The sequence below is a fragment of the Hyaena hyaena genome, unplaced genomic scaffold (assembly GCF_003009895.1).
Source record: "Hyaena hyaena isolate Hyena2069 unplaced genomic scaffold, ASM300989v1 scaffold_323, whole genome shotgun sequence".
NCBI classification, from domain to species: domain Eukaryota; kingdom Metazoa; phylum Chordata; class Mammalia; order Carnivora; family Hyaenidae; genus Hyaena; species Hyaena hyaena.
The window spans coordinates 442,045-466,960 of record NW_024080956.1 but is presented as its reverse complement, the minus strand read 5'-3'; the positions used below and the strand labels follow the sequence as shown (position 1 = coordinate 466,960).

The following is a 24,916-nucleotide window of genomic DNA, read 5'->3' as shown; positions in this document are numbered from 1 at the left end:
AGTGATACAGAAGATGAGAATTAAGAAGTGAATCCTTCTTATAAGGAGAACTTGGTGAGTTATAGAACTGTTGTTCACCTGAAATAAATATTACAATGTATGTTAAATAATTGGAATTGAAATAAAAACTTATAAAACATCACCATCTTGAGGAGAAACAAGCTAGACAAAAATATTTTTACTAAAAAGAAAAAAAACAAACTAATATCTCTCATAAGCAAAGATCCAAAAACCCTCAATAACAACAAAATATTAGCAAATTGAAACCAACAATGTTGGAGAAAGAGAGAGAGAGAAAGAGAAACTCAAGAAACTCGCAGTTTCCAGGTTCAGCACAGAGCCCAATGTGGGGCTCTATCCCATGACTTCGGGATCATGAATTGAGTCAAAATCAAGAGTTAGATGCTCAACCAACTTAGCCATGCAGGTGCCATTCAGTTATTAATCAATATATTTCACACATACATAGACAGCTAAAAATGTCCTTTTCTCATCACTATTCTTCAACATCATACTGGAAATTTTAGCTAGTGAAACAGTTCAATAAAAGAAAATACAACATGTACTTTTAAAAAAGGAAGAATTATCTCTACTTGTAGATAACATTATTGTCTGAGGAGAAAATCACAAAGAATTAACCAAAAAGCAAACTTGGAAGTAACAAATACACAGAGCAAAGTTGCATGTTATAAGGTAAGTATAAAAGAGCAAATTCCCTTCTGCACACTAGAAATGGACTATCGGAATTGGAAATTAGAGGGGAAAACACTAACATTTGCAAAAACCCAGCCTCCAAATTAAATGATTAGACATAAATCTAACAAAAATATATTGAATCTATATTCATAAATCTATTGGGGCGCCTGGGTGGCTCAGTCGGTTAAGCGCCCGACTTCGGCTCAGGTCATGATCTCAAGGTTCTGGATTCAAGCCCTGCGTTGGGCTCTGTGCTGACAGCCAGCTCAGAGCCTGGAGCCTGTTTCCAATTCTGTCTCTGACTCTCTCTCTGACCCACCCCGGCTCACGCTCTCTCTCTCTCAGAAATAAATAAAACGTTAAAAAAATATACAAACACCGGGGAAAAAACAAAGATATAAATAAATGGAAAGATATTTTATATTCATAAATTGGAAGACAGACAATTGTTAATATTCAATTCTTCCCAACTTGATCTATAGGTTAAATGCAATCCCAGTAAAAATTCCAGTTAGCTATTTTGTGATTATTGACAAACTATTTCTAAATTTATATAAGAAGGCAAGGACCTAATATAGTCAATATAATACTAAAGAAGAGAAACAAATTTGGAGTATTCACACTACCTGATTTCAAGATTTTAATGGTACAATAATCACTATAACATTGTATTGGCAAAAGAAGAGACACATAGATCAAAAAGACCTACACATAATAATCAACTAATCTTTGAAAAGGAATAAAAGCAAGTCAATGAAAAATGATAGTCTTTTATTTTTTTAATCACAAATTTTGTTAATGTGTATTCATTTTTGAAAGACAGAGAGAGACAGAGTGTGAGTGGGGGAGGGGCAGAGAGAGAGGGAGACACAGAATCTGAAGCAGGCTCCGGGGTCTGAGCTGTCAGCACAGAGCCCAACATGGGGCTCGAACCACAAACCACAGATCATGACCTAAGTGGAAGTCAGCCACTCAACCAAGTGAGCCACTCAGCGCTCCATACAGTCTTTTAAACCAATGATACTGGAACAACTGGACACCCATATGCCAAAAAAAAAAAAAAAAAAAACAGATCTGAAGTTATGAAGATAGCCCTTATAGTTTTCACAAAAATTAAGTGAAAATGTCTTAAACTTAAATGTAAAATTATAAAATTTCTTGAGTAAACTTAAAGAAAATACATATGACCTTCATTTCAGTGATGAGTTTTTCAATATAACATCAATAGCCTGACCCTTAAAAAAAAACAACTGATGTATTATTAAAATTTAAAACTTCTCTACAAAAGATGCTCTTAAGGAGAATGAAGAAGAGAGCCAACTCATTAAAAGAAAATATTTGCAAATGCATACCTGAAAACTAAAACCTAGTATCTAAAATATGAAAAAATGTAACTCAACATTAAGAAAACAAATAATCCAACTAACAAAATGGGCAGATCTGAATAGACAGTATACAGTTCACAACGAAGCATATGGAAAGATGTTCACCATCATTTGTTAGTACAAAGATACAACATAAAATCACAATGAGATATCATTTCATACCTATTAGAATGACCAAAATCCATAGGCGGACAATACTAACAGTTGACACTGCCACAGACCATAGAAACTCTCATTCATTACTACAGAAAGTGCAAAGTAGTACAGCCATGTTGACATACATTTAGGCCATTTATTATAAAACTAGATATAGTTTCCACATCATCCTGAAATCAGGCACAGAGATATTTATCCAACTGAGTTGAATATTTATGTCTAAAAAAAAATCCACACAGATGTTTACAGTAGCTTATTCATAATTACCCAAAATTTCCAAAATATTCATTACTATATGACTGGATAACAAACTTTAGTACATCCATATAATGGAGTGATGAAAATAAATATGCTACCAAACCATGAAAAGACCTGGAAGAAACTTACATGCATATTGCTACCTGAGAAAAGACATTCTGAAAAAGGTACATAGTATATGATTTCAATTATATTCATTTCCGGAAATAACAAAACTAATGAGATTTGTCAAAATCTAAAGAACTTAAAGGCCCAAAAAATACCTTCAATGAATGCAAGTTTGTAAAACTTCATTTAGAGTTTAGATATTCCAAGATGTAGTAAAGAATGCGAGAAGATAATCTGAATGTCTTAAAAGGAATGAAACAATTTCAATAACGGGGATAGGGCAATAAAATAAGAACTTAACCAACTCTGAAAATGAATGAAATCTGTGAGGCTAAAGGGAATGGAAGTGCACATAAACAATGAAGTAGTGTTGGTTCTCGCTGAGTACAGGTTAAATAATCTGAATCTACTATTCATATATACTGGAATTGAACAAGTAAGAAATTGGTTATTTCTCAATCTGGGCCAAGGTTTTCATTGTCAGAGTAACACTTTACAGAAAACACAAGGGACAGATTAAAATGTTCCATGTGCTAATGGGTTTTAATCTATTGAAACATCAGTGTGAACTTAGCTTCATATGGATACAGATGGTTCCATATAGAGATACATATAGATGCATATACATGGCATCCTGTGGATGATCACAGCTAGCCTCAGATTTTGGTTTTTAATACCATTATTAAAAAAAAAAAAAAAAAAAAAAGAACCAGAGATCCTTGGAACACCTCCTGAATCTAGATTTTGGGCAGGAAATATACAAATTGATCTAGGAAGTGTTTTGTAGTACCTGAAAGCAGGAAAAGTTTTAAAAACCAAAACTCACAGTGGTAGAGTATGTCAAAGGGACCCAAGAACCAACTGGAAGAATTTCAAAGAGCCAAAGTTGATAAACTTAGAACTACATAAATACAGTTGTATTGGATTATAGGCCAATGTATAAAATAATTAAAGAGACCTATTTCTGGGTCTGCAGATAAGGAGCTTGGAAGTTATCACTCCATCCTAACAACAAGTTAAAAGCTGAACAGAATGAAAGCCCAAAAATTTCTTAAATAAATAAGAGAGAAGAAGACACAGGGCAAAACTCTGTCCCCAAGATTTAAGAGAAAAACATGGTTTATCAGAGCAGATACTCACAATGGGAAAACTGCCGCGGGAACCAGTATTGGAGGATAAAAAAACTGAACTATAAATATGAACTACAGGAAGCTCAGTGCAGACAAGTTGGAGAGCTAAAAACTCCGGGGGACCCAGTCATGGTGTGAGGAGGTGGGGGAGAGGGATGGTGGTCTAACAATAATGCAAGAATTCCTTCCAGAAGGCCAAATAGGTTCCCACAATAAATCTCAGAGGAAAATCCCTTTCCTGCTCCTGCACAGGGGAAAAGGATTCATTCTGAAACATCCCAGAGTACCCTGTTCTTAAGAAGCCTTCCCTCGGGGGGCAACTAGTTAACCTGAGGCTAACTGACCTAGAGGAAGGAAAGGGAAATACCCAACTCTAGCCTGCTCTGGCCACATCTGACTCTCTGTGGTGGGAGGCACCAGAAAAAAAAGATTGAGAAAGATTTGTGAAGTTCACAGTCCAGAGGCATAGGCAAGGCAGAGACCCAATCATAGGACTGTACAATGCTTCCCCTCCCTGCACACCTCACCATCAAACTTACTATGGCCTACTTAGGGCTGTTCCTTTTACCTAATATGTGATGTCCAGCTATGGAGAAAAAGTTACAAGGCATACCAAAAGGTAAAAAACACAATTTGGAGAGCTAGCCAAAGCATCAGAAACAGAGATGGCAGAGATATTGGAATTATCAGAATGGGGCTTTTAAAATAGTTTAACATGAGTCTATACTAAGATAAATAAATCATGGAATAAATAAATACAAGGAAGAAATTAGACACAACTTCTGTGCAGGCAAATGCCAAGTACTGAGTGTAAAAACTCTGTCCTTCTGGCATAAAGCAGAACTCCTTAGTTCCTTAAGGATGTGCTGCATATTGTGATTTCCGTACAAGAAGTACTTTATGGAAACAGAATTGAGTAATTTAAATAGGGAGGAACGTGGCCAACACTACATCAGCCAAGTAATCAAAATCATCATCAAAAGTAAAAGTAATCCTTACAGTATGTACTCGATATGATAAAAATTACACTTTACTTCCATGGTCTGCCTTTCAAAAAAAAAAAATTGCTGCAGTCTCATCATGAGAAAAACATCAGAAAAATCCCCAAATCCCAATAGAGAGGCATTCTGAAAAATACCTTACTGGTGCTCCTCAAAAGTGTTAGTGTCATAAAAATCAAGGAGTATGTGAGAAATTGTCATAGCCAGGAGGAGACTAAAGAGTAACATGGTTAATAAATATAACATGGTTCGGATGGGCTTGTGGAACAAAAATATCACATTAGGGAAAAATACGGAAATCTCTAGGAAGTAGAGTGTTCAATTAAAAATACTGCATCAATATTAGTTTGTTAATTGCGACAAATAATTCCATGGAAATGTAAAATATTCAAATAGAAGAAATAAGCATGGGATATACAGGAACTCTCTGTACTATATTTTCAGTAATTCTGTAAATCCAAAATTGTTCTAAAACACATTTATTTCTAATATATAGGTTAGTTATATTTATTAATACAATGATGTGATTCACTAATGTACATATAAAAATATGACCTTATTTTTTCGGTAACTTATCTATCATTTCAGCATTTGATGCCACACAAAGGTTTTTCTCTTGTTTACTAAACAGTCTTGACCTCTCTTTACTATCTATTATGTCCACAAAAATGCTGTTATTCAGTTCCCCATCAATTTATCTAAGAGTCAGAAAAAAACACTAAGTGAATATATGTGTAATAAGAATGGAGTGATTCACAGTGTCCCAACGATGCCATTAAGATAACAAATAATGTATGTCTGTTTAAACAGATGAAAAGGAAATTACAAAAAAATAAATACAAGTCCATAGTATATTTGGCTTTGAGCACAGTTTAAATCACAGTATTTGTTTTACTTCCTCTAAAAGCTTCATATTTATCATGTAACTGTTTCTTTAATTATGTTGCACCTTCCTTCCAAGTGATAAATACAATTGGTACTTCCATATAATTACATACAGTTTCATTAATAAAAGTAATTATACTTTATAACTGAAGGGTGGTGAGGCATCTTACATGGGTATGCATACATAGATATATTTAATAATTATATAGATATATAAGAAAGTTGACAAAATGGGATAGTGCATATATTATAAAGTAAATGAGATAAAAATAATTTATGAAGCTTATTGTATTGTAGGTCCATAATGCATAAGGGTACTTCATATTATTTTGTAGTTATTTTTCTGAGGTTTTAGGTCTATTGCATTTATAATTCATTTATAAATTCTATCAGTAACCATCTGCAAGAGATTATAAAATGAAAAGATAAACTAAGTATATATATATAAAGTGTAAATAGTAGTGAAGGAAAATCAAGACAAATAAACAGAAGTTCCTAAACGGTACAGTTTAAGGGGGAGAAAGAATATACAGAATAGATACCAGTGGGTTGTAAGGCAAAGTGTGTGTGTGTGTGGGTGTGGGTATGCGTGCACTCACACACACAATCTTATGCTCTTTATGTGTACATCACATTTTCTGCTAAATTTCCTTCTATCGTACAGATTTTTGTAATGCTGCAGATGTGATTGTCCTCATTCATTTATTGAACCACATCCCCCACTTTTTAATGTTTATTTATATTTTAGAGAGACAGCATGTGAGCTGGGGAGGGACAGAGAGAAAGGGGAACAGAGGATATGAAGCAAGCTCCATGCTGACAGCAGAGAACACCATGTGGAGTTCGAAGCCATGAGCTGTAAGATCATGACCTGAGCAGAAGTCCAATGTTTAACCAAATGAGCCACCTAGGTGCCCAAGCTCCGCGAAATTAATACAGTTAATTGCTGTTTGTAGTAATTGTTAATTTTCTTTTCAAACCCTGTTAATTCAAAAAATGTTAAGAACATGTTTTTTGAGAACTTAGTTGAAATTGTTTAGAATATTTAAATTTTGATCAACTGTGCTTAAGTTTATTGCTTATACTATAAGCTGAAATTGATAAAAAATCTAGAGTAAGAAAGCAGTTGAGATAGATATTAGTGACCATTTTATTGTTAAAAAGAATACCTTCCTGAACATAATAGGGAACTGTGTGCTTTCTGAAGTGTATTTGCTGGAAAATTTTTATAGAAGAATAAAGTTTGTGTTTTCAAAGTTCACTCTTTGATTTTCACAATGTCAAAACAACTCATATTTTTCTGTGAACGTTTAGATGGAGAGAATGTTCCTGGATGAATTATACTCTTATGGGGAAGGGATGGAGCACTGATTGCCTCTAACATTTCATCTGTGACGATTTACTCTTTTCTACTGAGGATGGAGGATGAGAGAATGGGACTTAGCATTCTGTCCATTTGCATTCCAGTCACTGAAATAATAACAGCTATATGGCATCTAGGGTAGAAAAGGTGCTTTAAAATAAGGGCATTCTCTTGAATCTTAATAGTTTCCACTATAAAGACTGAGGATAGTTCTTTCTAGATTCACTGTTTCAGAGAACTGTTATTAGTTGAGTCAAAACTTTAAATGGCTTTTGTTGTAAAATAAACAATTGGTATATGGCACTCGATGACAGGATGGTCTGAGAATGGTTTATTGTGACAATGTAATCACTTTCGGGTATTAAATTTCAGGATGAAAACTATAAATCATTCACCTTGCCGGAATGAAGCTTGACTTATTCCTGTGGTCAACATGGGTACGGACATCAAGGGCAAATGAGTCAGAGTAACTTGATGAAAAAAACCCTAAGGCAAGAACCACATATCTTTTACTTCTTGTATGAATATGTTAAATTTCCTCTACTATCAATTCTTTAATTATATACCAGCTATACTTATTTTTCTATATATGACTTATGTTATATTACATTATATTATAAGTAAATATATGAATAAGTTAAAGCCAGGGAAACAAACCAAGACTATAACTGGTTACAAAAAGTATGTTTAATTAGTATCATTGAAATAATTGTAATTTTATATTGATAACTAGTTCTAATAATATGGCATTAATATAATTGTTTGGTGTCATAAGTATAATTTAATCCACCTACAAGAATAATGGTATAAGTAACCATAGAGTTTGTTTTAGAGTTAAATTGTATATTTCTTAAATTACAGAACTTTCTTAGCACCCTAGAAAGTGTTTCTCAAATTTTCATGTGTCTATAAACCACCTGGATCCTATGAAAATGTTGATTCAGCACATGAGGGGCAGGGGTGTGGGGGGCATCAAGATTCTTCATTTCAAACTCCATGGTGATACTGATGATTTTATTCTGCTGATCACAGTTTAAGTAGCAAATAACATAAGTATATATGCTTTTGTATATCAATAGATCAATGAAACAAAGTAAAATACTTTTAGCATTAAGACTGGTTAAATCAAACACAATTTTTACCTGAATGACAGACAAAAGATTATTACAAGTACATCATCTAGTTCCCTTTTATCTCTTCCTTTTTTCTCCCACGTTTCTTATTTCCATTAAAAATAAATAACTCGGGGCGCTTGGGTGGCTTAGTCGGTTAAGCGTTCGACTTTCGCTTAGGTCATGATCTCGCGGTTCATGGGTTCGAGCCCCGCGTCGGGCTCTGTGCTGACTGCCAGCTCAGAGCCTGGAGCCTATTTCAGAGTCTGTGTCTCCCTCTCTCTCTCTGACCCTCCCCTGCTCACGCTGTCTCTCTCTCTCTCTCTCTCTCCTAGAAATAAATAAAAATATTTTTTAAAAATTTAAAAATAAATAAATAAATAAATAAATAAATAAATAACTCGACTACAAACACTTTCATTAAGGACTTGTGCTGACTTCAAAGCCAAAAGCACTGCTCAAACATAAGAGCCCCTTTAACAAAAACGTGTTTCTGAGAAATGGTCATTATTGTTGCCATTTTCTCTGTTTTTCTCTTCTCCCTCCTTCTGTACAAAGATCTGACAAGGCATTTTCAACTTCATTTGTTTAAAAACAGGAGCAGTGGCAAAGGTGAGTGCTGAAGACCAGAAGACAAATCATAAATGATCTCTTCACTACTTCATTTAGTTTTGGGAAAATATTAAACTATGAATATTCACCATCATTCAAAAATTTCAGGGGCACGTGGGTGGCTCAGTGGGTTGAACATCCAACTTCTACTCAGGTCATGATCTCACAGTTCATGAGTTTGAGCCCCACATCGGGCTCTGTGCTGACAGCTCAGAGCCTGGAGCCTGCTTGGTATTCTGCGTCTCCCTCTCTCTCTCTGCCCTCCCCTGCTCCAGCTCTATCTCGTTCTGTCTCAAAAATAAATTAACATTAAAAAACTTTTAAATTTCAATCATGTTAAGGCACTTAAAAGATTCACTCAAACTAACAGCTGAACAGCTGAAGATACTCCATTTGAGGGCTCTAAACAGACAATTTGAGAATGTTAATTATGCTTTGTTACTCAGTTCATTGCTATACAGAGAGGTTAAAAGTTCTTAAAAATTATATAGATGTATAGATATTTTTAAAATATATGCTTTATATATTTGTATAAAATATAAAATATTTATAATATATATATATTTATACATATTTTATATATTTATATTTTTAAACAAATATATTTGTACAAATGTATGTAAGTATCTTTGTACAAATGTATCCATATAAAATATGTTTCATTTATACTCTATGTGTTTACAATAGATTTATAAAAAATACATGCATGTTTGTATTCGTATACCTTTTTAAAAATATAATGCTACAAAGGTACCTGGGTGACTCAGTCGGTTAAACATCCGACTTGGCTCAGGTCATGATCTCACGGTTTGAGGGTTCGTGCCCTGCATCCGGCTTTGTGCTGACAGCTCAGAGCCTGGAGCCTGCTTCAGATACTGTGTCTCCTTCTCTCTCTGCCCCTTCCCCATTCATGCTGTCTCCCTCTACTTTCAAAAATGAATAAAGTTAGGGGCACCTGGGTGGCTTAGTCGGTTAAGCGTCCGACTTTCGCTTAGGTCATGATCTCGCGGTTCGTGGGTTCGAGCCCCGCGTCGGGCTCTGTGCTGACTGCCAGCTCAGAGCCTGGAGCCTGTTTCAGTCTGTGACTCCCTCTCTCTCTGACCCTCCCCTGCTCACGCTGTCTCTCTCTCTCTCCTAGAAATAAATAAAACAATAAAAAATTTATTAAAAAAATGAATAAAGTTATAAATATTTTAATATAAATGCTACATATGATATAAAAATATTTGTGTGTAATTATTTTTATACCCTGAATTGCCGTTTGCATAAGAACAACTGCCATTTGCAGATCTCACAGTAATGCAATTCTGGGTTGGCAAATGCAGGGCAAAAGGGGCGTAACCCAGTTTTCAGAGGAACTGAATCATCTTGCACGGGTCCATTTCAAGTTGGTATAAATACTCAGACTTCCCTGGCCAGGCTTCAACTTTTGTAGAGTAGTTTAAAGATAATATTATAACAGAGTTATACTTAATAAATTTGAAAGCGTAGTTTTACTTTCAGCACACTTCATGCTTCTTCCAACACATCTGTAACTAACTTTCCCATGCAGAAAACCTTGTCCTCTGAGGTCGTCAGACAAGCAATCCCTGATAACAACTGTTTGCAACTATGATAAGTAGAACTTTCAAAGCAATAGAAAGATAAGAATTCATACTACATTGTTTTCATGATAATAGCACAGAAGCAAAATGAATGTAAGGAAAATAGATTATTCATTCAATCTATCATAATTACTGCAAATAACTACAGAGCTTGTAAATTGAGCAAATCTCTTTATAAATTCAGAAGACCCACTTAGTTGCTATCTCTCTTCTCTCATTTTAAGTCCAAGAACTTCCACCAATTTTTTCTTACTCTTTTTGATTTTTAGAACCATTTTTGATTTGTGAGTTAAGAATGATTCCTGGATTTAATGTATTAAAATTAATTTCAACATATGAAATTGTTTGACCTATACACAATGGGCAATACATATATTATTTTGGTTAGTAGTTGAACTAATTGAGCTCTTTGAAATGAATCACTACCCTTCTCTATCATGGTCATTGGTTCCCAGGTAACTTACATGTACTTCATACAGATTTGTTGAATCGATGAGTAGATGAGTGAATGACTATATATCAATAAGTAAAGCTGGTTATATTCTTATTTTGTCTAGCAACCATCTGAGGTTAATATTTATCATGTAATGAATATAATTTTTATTATCTCTGTCTTAATTTTCATGATTCATTCCCTTTAGAATATTTTAGGAAGTGTTCTGTCCTTTTTGTCTTTCTGTGATGTAATGTACTCTTTTAGGCTAAAGATTAAAAAATGCTGTGATTGGATCTATAAGATTCTAGCCCAGTTAGGTAAATAAAACATAAATTATATGTGAAAACTGTTTTAACATTTTAAACAACTCTTGCTTTATTTTGTTCATCACTTCAAATTTAATCACAAAATATACTTGTCATAATATTGGACTAGAAAAAACCATCTATGCTGATATTTTAAAAGGATGTCATTTGCGGATCAGTTATACCTTTAGTTCTTCTCAGTGAGAATTTTACTTTTGGGGTATTTCATGAGTCATCACTCACTCATAAGAAAATGTCTACATTACGAAATAATTTAGAAACTAAGACTGACTTCAACCATGAAATTTATGATTTTTATAACAAATCATGAAATTTGACACCAATCAAAAATCTAGTGGAGTCTTATTGGCCACAAGAAGTTAGGTAGTTTCCTGATTATGAGGACAACACACTGCAGTGTGTAAAGGGCAAAGGGTTTAATTAAGGCAGTCATGTCTTTGAAAATTATCTACATTTCACTGATTTTGTGACTTTGAAGTATTTGCATAATATATCAATTCATTTGCCTCATACATCTATTATATGACACTTAGTAGTTTACCATTCCAGCACTAAAGAAGAAATGATGGTATCAAACCAAGGATGAGAAACCTAATATCCACAGGACAAAGTGGAAAACACACTAATTAATTATTATCATTTATTTTTGTTTTATAAATTCCCCAGATTTATTGAGATATAATTGGCCTACAATGTTATGTCAGGCTAAGGTGAACATGTTGATCGGATGCACATATTTTGCAAGATGATTACCACCACAGTGTTCGCTTACACCTGCATAATTGTTATTTCTTTTTTGTGGGGGGAACATTTAAAATATATTCTATTTGCAACTTCCAAGCATATAATACAGTATTATTGTTTATGATGTCACCATGCTTTCTACACTAGATTCCCAGAATGTATTCAACTAATTCTCCTTCAAAGGTATCCTCACAAAACTTCAGGAACAAAGATAATTTGACAGGAAGTTCAGACTAGGGAATTTTGCAACATGGTAACCAATTTGTAAAACAAGGTGAATATAAGAACCATCAGGGTAATGTTTTTATTTTCCCACAAAACCTGTTGGATTTAAAGATAGTTTCCTTTCAATTAATAAATTTGTAGAATTTATTTCAAAATATAGAAAATACCATTAAAATCGGAAACACTTAGAATTTTGCTCCTCAGTTTAATTTTTCTAACTGAACAATTTCCTCATTAATTTCTTCCTATGACCTAAAATTCATTTTTAGGCTATTATAATTTTTACATTGTTTCTTAGAGAGAAACCCTCATTTTCTGGATCCATAAAGTAATTAGTTTGTGGACTCTTATCTTCTTTAAGTGGTATAGCCTATAATGAAGAAAAAAGGGAAAAACATTTGCAGGAAATATCACAATTCTCAAAGGAAACAATCAAATAGCAAAAGATTATTATAAAGTGTTCATTTCATGAAAATATGCATATGGGTATGAAAGTTTTAGTATGAGTAGTCAAATGTGTATTAAATGTTTCCATGAATTAATGATAGTGAAATTGAAAAGTAAAATGAGAAGTCGTTAAATTCTTTTCTGCAAAATAGATTTCAAAGATATAAAAGAGATTTTAGTTTTCTAAACTATATAGTCTAACATTATTTCTTATATATTGGCTTTGCAACATCAATACAGCTTGGTTTTAGAGTTTATTTTTCTTGCTACTTGTTATGTGAGAAACAGTAATTTTTTACAGGACAAATGAAATGGATATATATATCAAACAAAGCAGGACTTGAATGTTTCTTTATAAATCTTAATTACATTTTAGAAAAAGTTAACTTTTTTTCCCTATGTAATTTGAATCTATAAAAATTGATACTGCAGGATAATCACATAGTTTCATGTTCTCAACCATACTAAACAGAAGCAAATATACAGGGCATGTAACACAGGTGTAAATTAAATCTATTTTTATGTTTTGGAGCCTAGCAATTTTCTTAATGCTATTTAACCATGGCATAATGTGCAAACTGTACTAATAAATTACAGGGCAAAGAAATGTACTTCTGGTGTTAGTATAGAATTTATGCTGGTGATAGACTATTTTCTGCATTATTGAGCAACAATTATCTTGCTTCACCTATCACCACAATATTTTAAAGTTTTACTTTCATCTGAAATGGCTTCTAGTTATCCTGAGAGCCGCAAGGATGCTAAATTGCATGGCATATTGCATTTGTTAAGAAAACAGAAGCTGATCACTCCATTAATCCAGAATTAGATGAGTCTACACAGATTGTTTCTGTGCTGAGAATACAAGGTACAGATGTATTTGTATATTTATGTAACCATGTTGAAAGCATGCCATATTATTTTTATTCCTCTTCTAAAAATATAAGTAACCACTGAAACTACATTTTGACTTGGTTGATTATTGTTCATGCTGGCATGGAACTTATAATGTCAATGTAATGTTTTAAATATACAGCATTTAATTACCTATAAGTTGGAACTTCTTAACAATAAAACAATAATTATGCAATATTAAAATGGTAATTTAGTGTTTTGAATAGAATATATCTTTACTATCTACAAATAATGCTTGGTATCATCTATGATATGTCTTGCTTTATATATGTAAATATACATATGCGTCTACCTTTTCTTTCTATCACCTACCTAGCTCCCTAGCTCCATAACGATGAGTAAGAGACCTGGATACACTGAGCATGAGTGAAAGAAATGGAGAAATCAAGGTTGGCTTCTGGTTGTCTGACTTGAGTAACGGTATAAATGGCCTATTTAGAGAAAGAATCAGTTTGGGGCAAGGTTCATTCAGGGGAGACCGAAATGAGCATTTTTAGTATGTTAAAATATTATTAGTCAGACATCTAAATATGCCAACTGATGAGGAGGGTCTGTGACTCTAAATATCTGCACAAGGAATGGAAATCAATAATCGTCTTTAAAGAGGATATTTTTAAAGCCATAAAAATCAATGAGATAATCTAAATAGAATGTAGAGATTAAACGAAGAACAACATTGACAAAAAGGATACGTTTTGAAAGAGAGGGAAAAAGCAAGAAGCAACCATACAAGGAAAAGCGAGAGGAAGTTCTGGTGTCAGAACGCCCAAAGCGGAAGTATGTGAAGAAAGCTGATAAAACGTCAAGGAAAAGGAAGACTTGAAGACATGAGATTATGACTGTGACTTCTGGTAAAATGTTCACCGATGGGGTGAGAACAGATATCCTTGCTGTCTGCTTAAATATATGAGAGAGTTTGAAGTTTCAGTCTCAAGTATAGTAATGGCTCCATTTTGGTTTTTAGATATCTCTTGTTCATATTAAGAATGATCTCCTCTATTCCTGGTTTGTTAAGAGTATTTAATCATAAATGGGTTCTACATATGTTCTTTCCCACCCTTGCTTCTCTAGACAGTTATATCTTTTTCTATAAATTTTCCTTAACATATTGATTTTATTCTTTAATTTCTTTTATTAAACAAAACTTGAACGAATGGAATAAAAGTAACATCGTCATGGTGTATTACCCTCTTTCTATAGTGAATGGGCAGAAATGGGCTTTTTAAAAAATTTTTTAAATGTTTTATTTATTTCTGAGAGAAACAGGGACAGCGTGAGCAGGGGAGAGTCAGAGAGAAGGAGACACAGAATCTGAAACAGGCTCCAGGCTCTGAGCTGGCTGTCAGCACAGAGCCCGACGCTGGGCTCGAACCCACGAACCGAGAGATCATGACCCAAGCCGAAGTCGGACACTTAACCGACTGAGCCACCCGGGCGCCCCCAGAAATGGGCTTTTATCCAGAAAACTTTAGTTGCTTAGAAAGTTTTATAGAGAAAATAAAAACTATATATCTTCTTTTGGAAGTTGAAGGTTTCCGAGGCTGCTCTGAAGGAATTCTGATTTAAAAGATGGCACAGTAATAGTTGAGGTGAAGATTGAACATGAAACATCAGCTTCGGTGGCTAAGGTATCATGAAAACAAATGTCTCTATATTTTAGGAAGTTAAAAAAAAAAGAGACATCAAGTTGCTTGTGTTTTTAATAAAAATGTGCATTTAAATTCTTTGAGGAAAAAAATAACAGGAATTACTATGATACCAAAGAACCACTACCTTTTTCCTTTTACTAAAAAAGTAGTTTCTGGAGTGTTCATGCAAAGATGAAGTGAAAATATGAATATATTGTACACAGAGTCCATAATATTATAAGTTCTTAGTGAGTGTTACTTTAAAATTATTTTTATCATCTTCAAAAGGTATGCTGTTGCTGATGGTGATCATGAATCAGTAGTAAGTGCATGAGCCCCTGAATGAGACCTTTATCTCAAAGTTTGAATTACCACCTACAAGTTGGGGAAAATAACTTTATTGTTTTGACCTTAGTTCATAAAAATGGGGATGATAATAGTGTCAATTACTTAAGGATTTAGCTAGAATGAAATGAGTACATTCCAATATAGTGCTGGGACCACCGTCTAGTGCTTAGTAAGAGAATATAAATACTGTCTATTCCTATTAATCATTAATTATTACTATTGTTTATGGCATCTGAGTTTTCAGTCAACTATTAGGTTGTGGGTATAATGTTGAAGCATGGAGAATAGAACGTATTAAATTAAATTAAAAAATGACATGGAGAACCAATTAAAAATAAGAGAAATGCAGGTTGCAAAGCACATTAGAAAAATTAAAGGAATTCCAACATGGCAGAAAAACAGAGCATGGACAGAGGAAACCTAAGACAATTTGGAATGGAGGAAATCAGATGGGGAAGGAACACATCAAATGTGTGTTTTCACCCAGAGAAAAATAGAAAGGTATTAAGTTGTTTCAAGCAAAACACTATTATCCATTTATACCAGGTATTGCAAATGCAAATGCATACATAGAACAAGTAACTACCGCAGATTTGTGAAGCATCAGGAATAAGACACTGGAGGGTAGTGAGAGGAGATACACTTTCTAAATAATTCACACCCAAAGAGACACGTCTAAAGTTGCCACTTTTCAGATTTCCAACTTAAGACAAAATATGTAACTTTAAATAAACAATTAATGGGCTTATTCTTTAAAATAAATGTTCCAAGGAAAACATTCATCCTAAGTTTAAGTAAAATGATGATGATATACATATATGTAGATATAAGTACATACATATTATTTTATGAAATAGAAACAATTTGTGATGATAAGGGCTCTACGAATCTTTCTTTATTGCTTATAATTGAAGTAATTAGACACAAAGATGAAGGTATCCAGTAAATTACGGATTGCAAGGCAAATCTATGTCGTGGCCTAGTTTTGAGGGGCCTTAGAGCTAAGAGTGGATTTGCATTAGCAAAGAATTACAAATCAGATAATATTAAACATGATACTATTTTAACTCAAAAATGAGAAAAATATTTGATGAACATATATTTTAAAGCTTCTACTTAATTTTGTTGTTTCTTTTTTAAAAAATATTTTTTAAATGTTTATTTGTGAGAAAAAGAGAGACAGAGTGGGAGCAGAGGAGAGGCAGAGAGAGAGGGAGATACCACGAATCCAAAGCAGGCTCCAGATTCAGCTGTCTGCACAGAGCCCCATGCAGGGCTTGAACTCACGAGCTGTAAGATGATGACCTGAGTCAAAATTGGACATTTACACAACTGAGCCATCCAGGTGCCCTGGATGAAGATAAATTTTAATTCTGTAGTAGACATAATATTGAGATTTTGACAATGAAGATACAGTAGGTTATCCAGCAATTTTGGTCCTTAATATGATAGTTTGTCAAATATATATATGTATGTATTTGTTATTATGGAATTTAAAATCTAGGTGAGTAAGTGTGGAAATATACTCTAGGCAGTGGGGGATTAGATAAATGTGACTTTGTCTCAACTGGTGTCAGACTGGAGTTTTTAGCCTTCCAATAACCCTGTGATTGTAAGAACATGGGTTTAATTTTATCTCTTATTGAAGGGTTGCCTGAAAGAGATATAACGATTCTACTGAAACTATACCACTATAATAATCAATGACAAATATTTTTAACTTTGTTTTCTGATATATTTTAAACCAATTCTGAATTGTATGATTTTCCAAATTGAGAATATTTTCCTCTAATAGACCTTTATTATCAATTGATTGCTGACAGGTAAAAGCAATTTCATCAAAATAGTGTTGTCTCTTAGATTCAAATAATAGTTATTAGCACAAGCATATATAAATGTATAGGGCAACATATACTGTGGTAAATATTTGTACTGTGTACAATATGCCTAATGAATGTGAGGCTATCCAAATTGTTATAAATGGAATTTCTCAGCGTGGCTCCAGTCGCATGGAAATGATTCAGTGATTAAGATGGCTGGCATTTTAAAATGGGTAGTGAGTAATTTGAATGATCATAATTATTTTAAATATTCTGATTGCTGTTGTTTTTAAATTTAGAAAGGAATACAGCTTGACCAAAAACAAATTAATTGAGATTCTTGCCACAAAATATGTTTCCTTGTTTGTGTTAAAATATGCCATTAAACAAATAGGCTTTACATGCCTACTGAGCTGATAAATCCCTTCACCAACTTGTTTCCCTCCCCCCCCCCACTGTGGCATATTTCTTTATGACTTCTATGTTGTTGACACTGTTAATTACTTAGATGATAATAATCATATGCATTTTTTCACATCTCTATTGCGCTAAACTTCCTATTCTTTGACAGACAACAAGAAAACACTGAAGGAGAGTCTAATTTTAATACCAAGCTGGAGCTTGCTTTACAGAATTTGCACTTGATAGAAATGGATAATATTAGCATGGCTCTTGGGTTAAAATGCAGTTTCATTTTTTAAATTTTTTTCTTGTTTTTTTTTTCATAGTTTATTGTTAAATTGGTTTCCATATAATACCCAGGGCTCAGCCCCACAAGTGCCCTCCTCCACGCCCATCACCCCCTTCCCCACTTCCCCACCCCCAACAGCCTTCAGTTTGTTCTCAGTTAAAATGCAGTTTTAAAGTTCTGAATGATATTATTTTAACATTAAAAGTAAGTCTGGGAACACTACTGAGTAAAAGCCTGCTTAGAATAATGTTTGCATCATAAACATAAATGAAATCATAGAACAGGTTATTAAGCTGCCCATGAGGAAGTCATACACGTGGAAAAGTAAGAGTCCATCAAACTACTGAGAGTTAATTTTTAAAAATAGTCCTGGATTTTCATCATCTGGAATAGATATAAGAACTGAATGAACTTGTTATAATTAATCATTTCACAAAAGTTACCTACAACTCTAAGATTAAAAAAGTAAACTTTGATCATATGTCCAAATTGATGAAATGACAATTTTGGCTCAGTGTATGCCTGTATATTATTCTAGTATTGCCCAAAAATAATTAAAAACTTACTTATGTTGGGGCACCTTGGCGGCTTAGTCGGTTAATTGTCCGACTTTCGCTTAGGTCATGATCTCGCGGTTCGTGGGTTCGAGCCCCGCGTCGGGCAATGTGCTGACTGCCGGCTCGGAGCCTGGAGCCTGTTTCAGTCTGTGACTCCCTCTCTCTCTGACCCTCCCCTGCTCACGCTGTCTCTCTCTCTCTCCTAGAAATAAATAAAACATAAAAGAAATTTAGAAAAAAAACTTATGTGGCAGGAATTATATTAAATGATATGTGAACATTTGTTAATGTAATTGTATAATATTTGATGACATTATTATTAATCCTTATTTTACAGATAAGGAAACTGAAGTTCAAACAGTAAGTGATTTGCTAAAGACAGATTTATTAATTGACAAAGTTAGTTTTTGATATGGTCTCTTGAAATATACTACACTTCGTTGCCTGTCTGATCTTAAATTAGTTTAATATTTTTTTAAGTTTATTTATTTTGAAAGAGAGAGAGAGAGAGAAAGTGCATGAGTGGGGCAGGGGCAGAGATAGAGGGAGAGAGAATCCCAAGCAGGCTCCAGGCTGTCAGCACAGGGAGCCCGATTAAGCACTTGATGTCACCAATTGTGAGATCACGTCCTAAGGAAAATCAAGAGTTGGATGCTTAACCTACTGAGCCACACAGGCGCACCAGATTAGTTTAACTTTTAACAATAATTATGTTTTTCTCACCAACCTCTATTTATTAGAGCATATTCAGTATTTGTTAGTTTCTTATGCCCTCAGGATAGGTGTAACTGAAGAACAAAATGTGTTAAATCTTTTTCCTCATATAATTAACGTTGGACTGGAGCTAGTAACTACTAAATAAATAAGTCAGATAATATCTTAGGAAGATTAAGAGAAAGGTCTAATATGGGGCACCTGGGTGGCTCAGTAGATTAAGCCTTGACTTCAGCTCAGGTCATGATCTCACGGTTCGTGGGTTTGAGCCCCACGTTAGGCTCTGTGCTGGCAGCTCAGACCCCAGAGCCTGCTTCAGATTCTGTGTCTCACTCTCCCTCTGCCCCTCCCCCACTTGTGCTCTGTCTCTGTCTCTCTCTCAAAAAAGTGAGAGAAAGGGCTCATATAAATAAGAGTATAAGAAATTATTTCAGGGTTGCCTCGGTGGCTCAGCCAGTTAAGTGCCCAACTCTTGATTTCAGGTAGGCTCATGATCCTGGGGTTGTAGGATCCAGTCCCATGTGGAGCTTCACAGGGAGCCTGCTTTGGATTATCTTTCTTTCCCTCTGCCCCTCTCCCCTGCTTGTGCTCTCTCTCTCTCTCACTCAAATAAAAAAAATTAAGAAACCATTTCAAAAGGTGATATTTGAGCTGATTTTTGAATGTTCTCCTCAGATATGAGGAGACAGGATTACAGAGGCTTAATATACATGTAATTAATTCTCAGTAAGAAACAAAGTGGACAATGTGGTGGAAGTAATTCAATAATAGATAACAGCTTAAAGTTTTTCAAACTTATAGAAAGATATCAAAAAATTAAGACCCCCAGTGGCCCCCATATAAAAATAAAGAAAGAAATTTTAAAGAAATTTTTAGTTCAAAACACAGGAATAAAACCTTAGAGAAATTGCCACTGGATTACAGATGTAAAATATATGCAATTTATATATTTGTATAGATATTCATGTAAATGTATGCAAATCACTATGATAGTGTGAACAATTGGAAAACTATTATAATTTAACTGGGACTTGAGTTATATATTTAAGTAAAATACAGGACAGTCATAGAATATTCATGATGGATAGTGGAATAGGTTATCTACAGTTTGATGCAGTGCTTGAGGTGATAGTAAAAGTACCAATTAAAATGCAGATCTGTTACATTTAAGATATTTAGGGATGATATAATTCCTAACAAACCATACTAGTAATAATATAAGGTACAACATACTAAATTTGGATATGCATATTCATATGACTTAAGAAATTTGAAGCAAAAACTACCCAGAAATTCATAGAGACATAGATCTAGTATCATCAGATTTATGTTCTTTCACAAAATATACAAAACATTTGAAAAAAAATTGACCATGCATTGTCCAGAAAACAAATTACAATACCTACAAATGTATGTTTTGGTATACAAAACAATTAATTTGAAATTAGCATCCAATATATAACTAGAATATCCAATATACAAACCAGAAATAATTTGGTAAATTAGCAAATTATTCTATTAAATTAAAAAATTAATCACAATTTAATTAATCAAAAATAAAATTAATTAAATTAATCAAAGAAACCTAATCGAAAATATAAATTGTTTAACTGATGATAAGAAAAAGAATACATATTAATACTTATGTTTTCAATGCTGCTAAATCATATAACCTTATAGGCAAATATTAGTGAGAAAAAAAATGTTAAGTTCATGAACTTATATCCGTATTAAGAAGTTAGGTAAACTTGTGGAAGGAAGAAAATAAAAAGGTAAATAAAAACTAGAATAAAAAGAACTACACTAGAGAAAATAAAATCAAATACTTGTTTCTAAAAAGGCTAAAATGATATATATCATGAAAAAAAAATGAAGATACCAATTGCAACCACTTTAATCCAATATTTAAGTTTCTAAAATTATAGGAGTTTTCAAAATTATAAGAGTCATTACAGCATGGATATAGAATGGTCAACATATTAACATATGAAAATGCCTCTAATTTAATAAATGGAGACTAATTAGTTATAATTATACACAACTGATGCGGAAAACTTACAAATGTACATAACAGAATAGAAGCCATAGAAAATATTTAATAACATAGTAAAAAAGATCAACAACAAATTCTGTTGTTGATCTTTTTTACTATGTTATTGAAAAGTATTGAAATATGAAAGATATTTTTAACCTACTAGATTTACAAAAAGAAAAAATATATAGTATGTACATGGATGGAAAGTGTATATTTTGATGGGAATTAAGCATTATAATACATTTATAGTAAAATATTGTTGAATATTCCAGAAGACTATCTGATAAAAGTCATCTAAAACTTTAAAATATGCTTTCCCATAAAAATTCAGGTTTTAGGTTTTTAATAAAAATATAATTCTTTCTCCATAGCAATTATTTGGAAAACTTTATTGCAAAGTTGTTAACAATTGCTGAAGTAGAAAATAATCAGGGGCGCCTGGGTGGCTCAGTCAGTTAAGCATCTGATTTCGGCTAAGGTCATGATCTCACCATTGGTGAGTTAAAGTCCCAGGTGAGGCTCTGTGCTGACAGCTCAGCCCTGGAGCCTGCTTGGGATTCTGTGTCTTCCTCTCTCTCCGCCTCTACCCAGCTCATGCTCTCTCTCTCTCTCTCTCTCCCTCTCTCTCTCTCAACAAACAAACAAACATTAAAACTCTTTAAAAAATGGAAATAAGCAAAATTACCATCTGGAAGAAATGGACAAAATATTAATTTATTATGAATATGTTAAAAGATACCTAATACAGTACTTTTAATTATAAAGCCAGCTTTCAAAGAAGCATGTTCAGTATTCTATTTAGGGGGGTGGGTACCTAATCTAATACACTTTCTGGTTACCCATTAACTTTCATAAAGAATTAAAAATAATAATGGTAATGGACAACATTTATATATTGCTTAATTCAGGACAGTTTTGAATTCTTAACATTTATAGCCTTATTTAACCTTTACAAATGTACTGTGATGAAGATATTATAAATGTAAGACACAAAAAGTTAACCTGCCCCTAACAATCTCTAAGGGGTAGAGTCTGAATTTTAATTCAGGCACACGCTTCTAGCATTTATACTCTTCAACACTAAACTGTACCTTCATCACTACAAGGTGCTGTATTGAAGCAGTAAGGGAACGAAACTTAAATCTCTGAACAGTTGATTTTGTCTGATCCTGTCAGCTGCTGCACCTCATAGGTTTACCTTCACTGGAGAACTGTCTCCTGCTGAATGGAGGGGACACCAGGGATGTTCCAATGCCAACAGCAGCCCTTAGTCAATGGCTACCTGATGTATGGTGATAAAAATAGGCCAGTTGTTGATAGTCCAAAAGAGTCTCTCTGCGGATAAGACCAAAGATAGACTTTATGTAACACCAAATCCTGCTCTGTCTCTTCCCCTGTAGGTGTTCCCTGAAGAATACTCTCCCAACAAAGCTGATGCACTTGGATCCTGGTCACAGGTTCTGCATTTCTGGACCTAGACCTAAAACATTGAACATTCTAAAAATTTTTTAAGGTTTATTTATTTTTTGAGAGACAGAGAGAGACAGAGTGGGAGCAGAGAAGGGCCAGAAGAGAGGGAGACACAGAATCCAAAGCAGGATCCAGAGCCTGATGTGGGGCTCGAACTCATGAACCACGAGATCATGCCCTGAGCTGAAGTTGGATGCTTAACCAACTGAGCCACCCAGGTGCCCCAACATTGAGCATTCCTAAAACACATTTTTAAAATACAGGTTCACAGAAAGTTGAGACAATCATGAAAATAAATGGAGTTTATCTTCTGCAGAGAGTGGACTGGAAACCTGAGGCCCTCTTAGAGAACCTACCTTTCCAGGAGAATGCGGCCAGCTGTGAATTTGGCAACAGGGCTCAATTTCCCCGGAGACCTATTTTTTTTTCTGAGACTTAGAAAATACATATTTTAATATTTTGATTTTAATTTTAATATTTAGAAAATATTTGTGTAGAAAGGAGCCAAGGGGAGGGGCAAGATGGCGGAGAAGTAGGGAGCTCCGTACCTGCACTCGCGCCCAGGCATCACACGGAAAAGATCTGAAGCCATAGGAAACCGTACCACACCCAAGAGATTGGCAGAGAAAGGACGCAGATTCCACTGAGAAAGCTTCTAACGTGAGTGCGAACTGGGGAAGTAAAAATCAGGCCTGGATGGGAGACTGGAGAGACGGGCCACCCCCTCTGTGGGGAGTGAGAGGGGACAAAGAGAGCCTGAAACAGAAAAACCTCCGCTCGGGGGGAAAAACCTCCGCTCGGGGTGTAGAAAATCTTTGCGCACAAAACACCTGCGCGTCAGGCCCCTCCACGCTCCAAGTCGCCCAGGAGGGGCTGCGCTCGCGATTTGCTGCTTTGTGCGGGCTCCCGGCTGGCTGGGAGAGGTCGCGCGCCTGCAGCCATTACCCTCGAGGCGGGCCTGGACCCCTGAGGAGGTGCGCGGGCACTGACGTCTGTGCTCCGAGCTGGCTGCGGCTCTACAGGGAAGGCAAGGCGCTAAAAACTGGCAGATGTGACCTCGAGTTCGTGTTTTGGGTGATTGAGACACAGAGGGAACTTGATCTCCTCACCCCAGCGGGCTCAGCGCGCGCCGGCAGACGAAGCCCCCCGCCCCGCCCAGGCCCCCCAGCCCCACCCGGAGGAGAAAGGAGCAGCGGCTTCCGGCCCCACCCCCAGAGCTAGATTAGAAGATTGGAATCGCCCTGAGGGGAAAGCCAGGGGATCGCCTGAGGCAACTTCAGCTGGGTGCTTGGCCTAGGATTTGGAGGCTGGGACTTGCCTGGGTAGAAAAGCACAACAAGCTTTGCCTGAGCCCCTGGCGCAGGAGGTTTACACACCTATAAAAGCGAGGTGGAGCAATGCCACTCTCCTCCCTACAACCTCCAGGCAGAACTGCCTTCTGACTCATGGGATCACACCACACCCCTCCCTGCTTGAGAGCTGCCCTCCTCTCTCCCCCCGCTTTTTTTTTGTGTTGTTTCTGTTTTTTTGTTTTTTGGGGGGTTTTTTTCTTTGTTTTTGTTTTTGGTTTGTTTTCTTTTTTCTTTTTTTCCACAGAACACTGACCTGATTACCTCTGGTCACCGGCGTACTTAAACAATCAAATTTAGTCCATTCTGTAGATGTAAATTCTACACCTCCCGACCTTTTCATCTCTTTCTCTCAGGAGTAATTAGATTATATAGTTTCTCTGGATAATACCAGCTTCCTTCTCTCACTTATCCAACCATATTCTACCCTTTACCTCTTTGAAAAAAGCTTCTTATCCCTTCTGCCTGTTCATTCTATTTCCAATTGTGCCTCATCTCGCCCTGCCTTCTCTCTCTTTCCCTATGCTCTTCAACCAGCACTGCATACACATGGCTATTTAACTGTAGCTGGGAAATCCGGTTATATGCTTTAAACCGTTCTTTGTCCATCGGTTTTCTTCTTTTTTCCTTTTCTTTTCCCCTTTTTGACCCTTTTATGTATTTTATGCCTTACCTCCTCCGTCTTTTCTCTTAACTTTTTCATTTTCCCTCTCACTTTGCATGCTAGTTGAATTAGCCTGTGCGTTTGTGTGCTCCTGCTCCCTGTGTGTCAGTCTGATTTCTTTTCCAGGGCTACCTCAAGAAACAAGCTAGAGTACACAGGGTGGAGAGTCCCAAATATCACTACGAATAGGAAAATAAAATAACCAAGGTCCCAAAAAGATAGACCAAGAGATACCAT

General features: G+C 35.0%; 1 pseudogene; it reads right to left on the bottom strand.

Moving 5' to 3' along the window:
- The window catches only part of LOC120242961, a 65,287-nt pseudogene that overhangs the window by 16,255 nt on the left and 24,116 nt on the right, over positions 1–24,916 (bottom strand).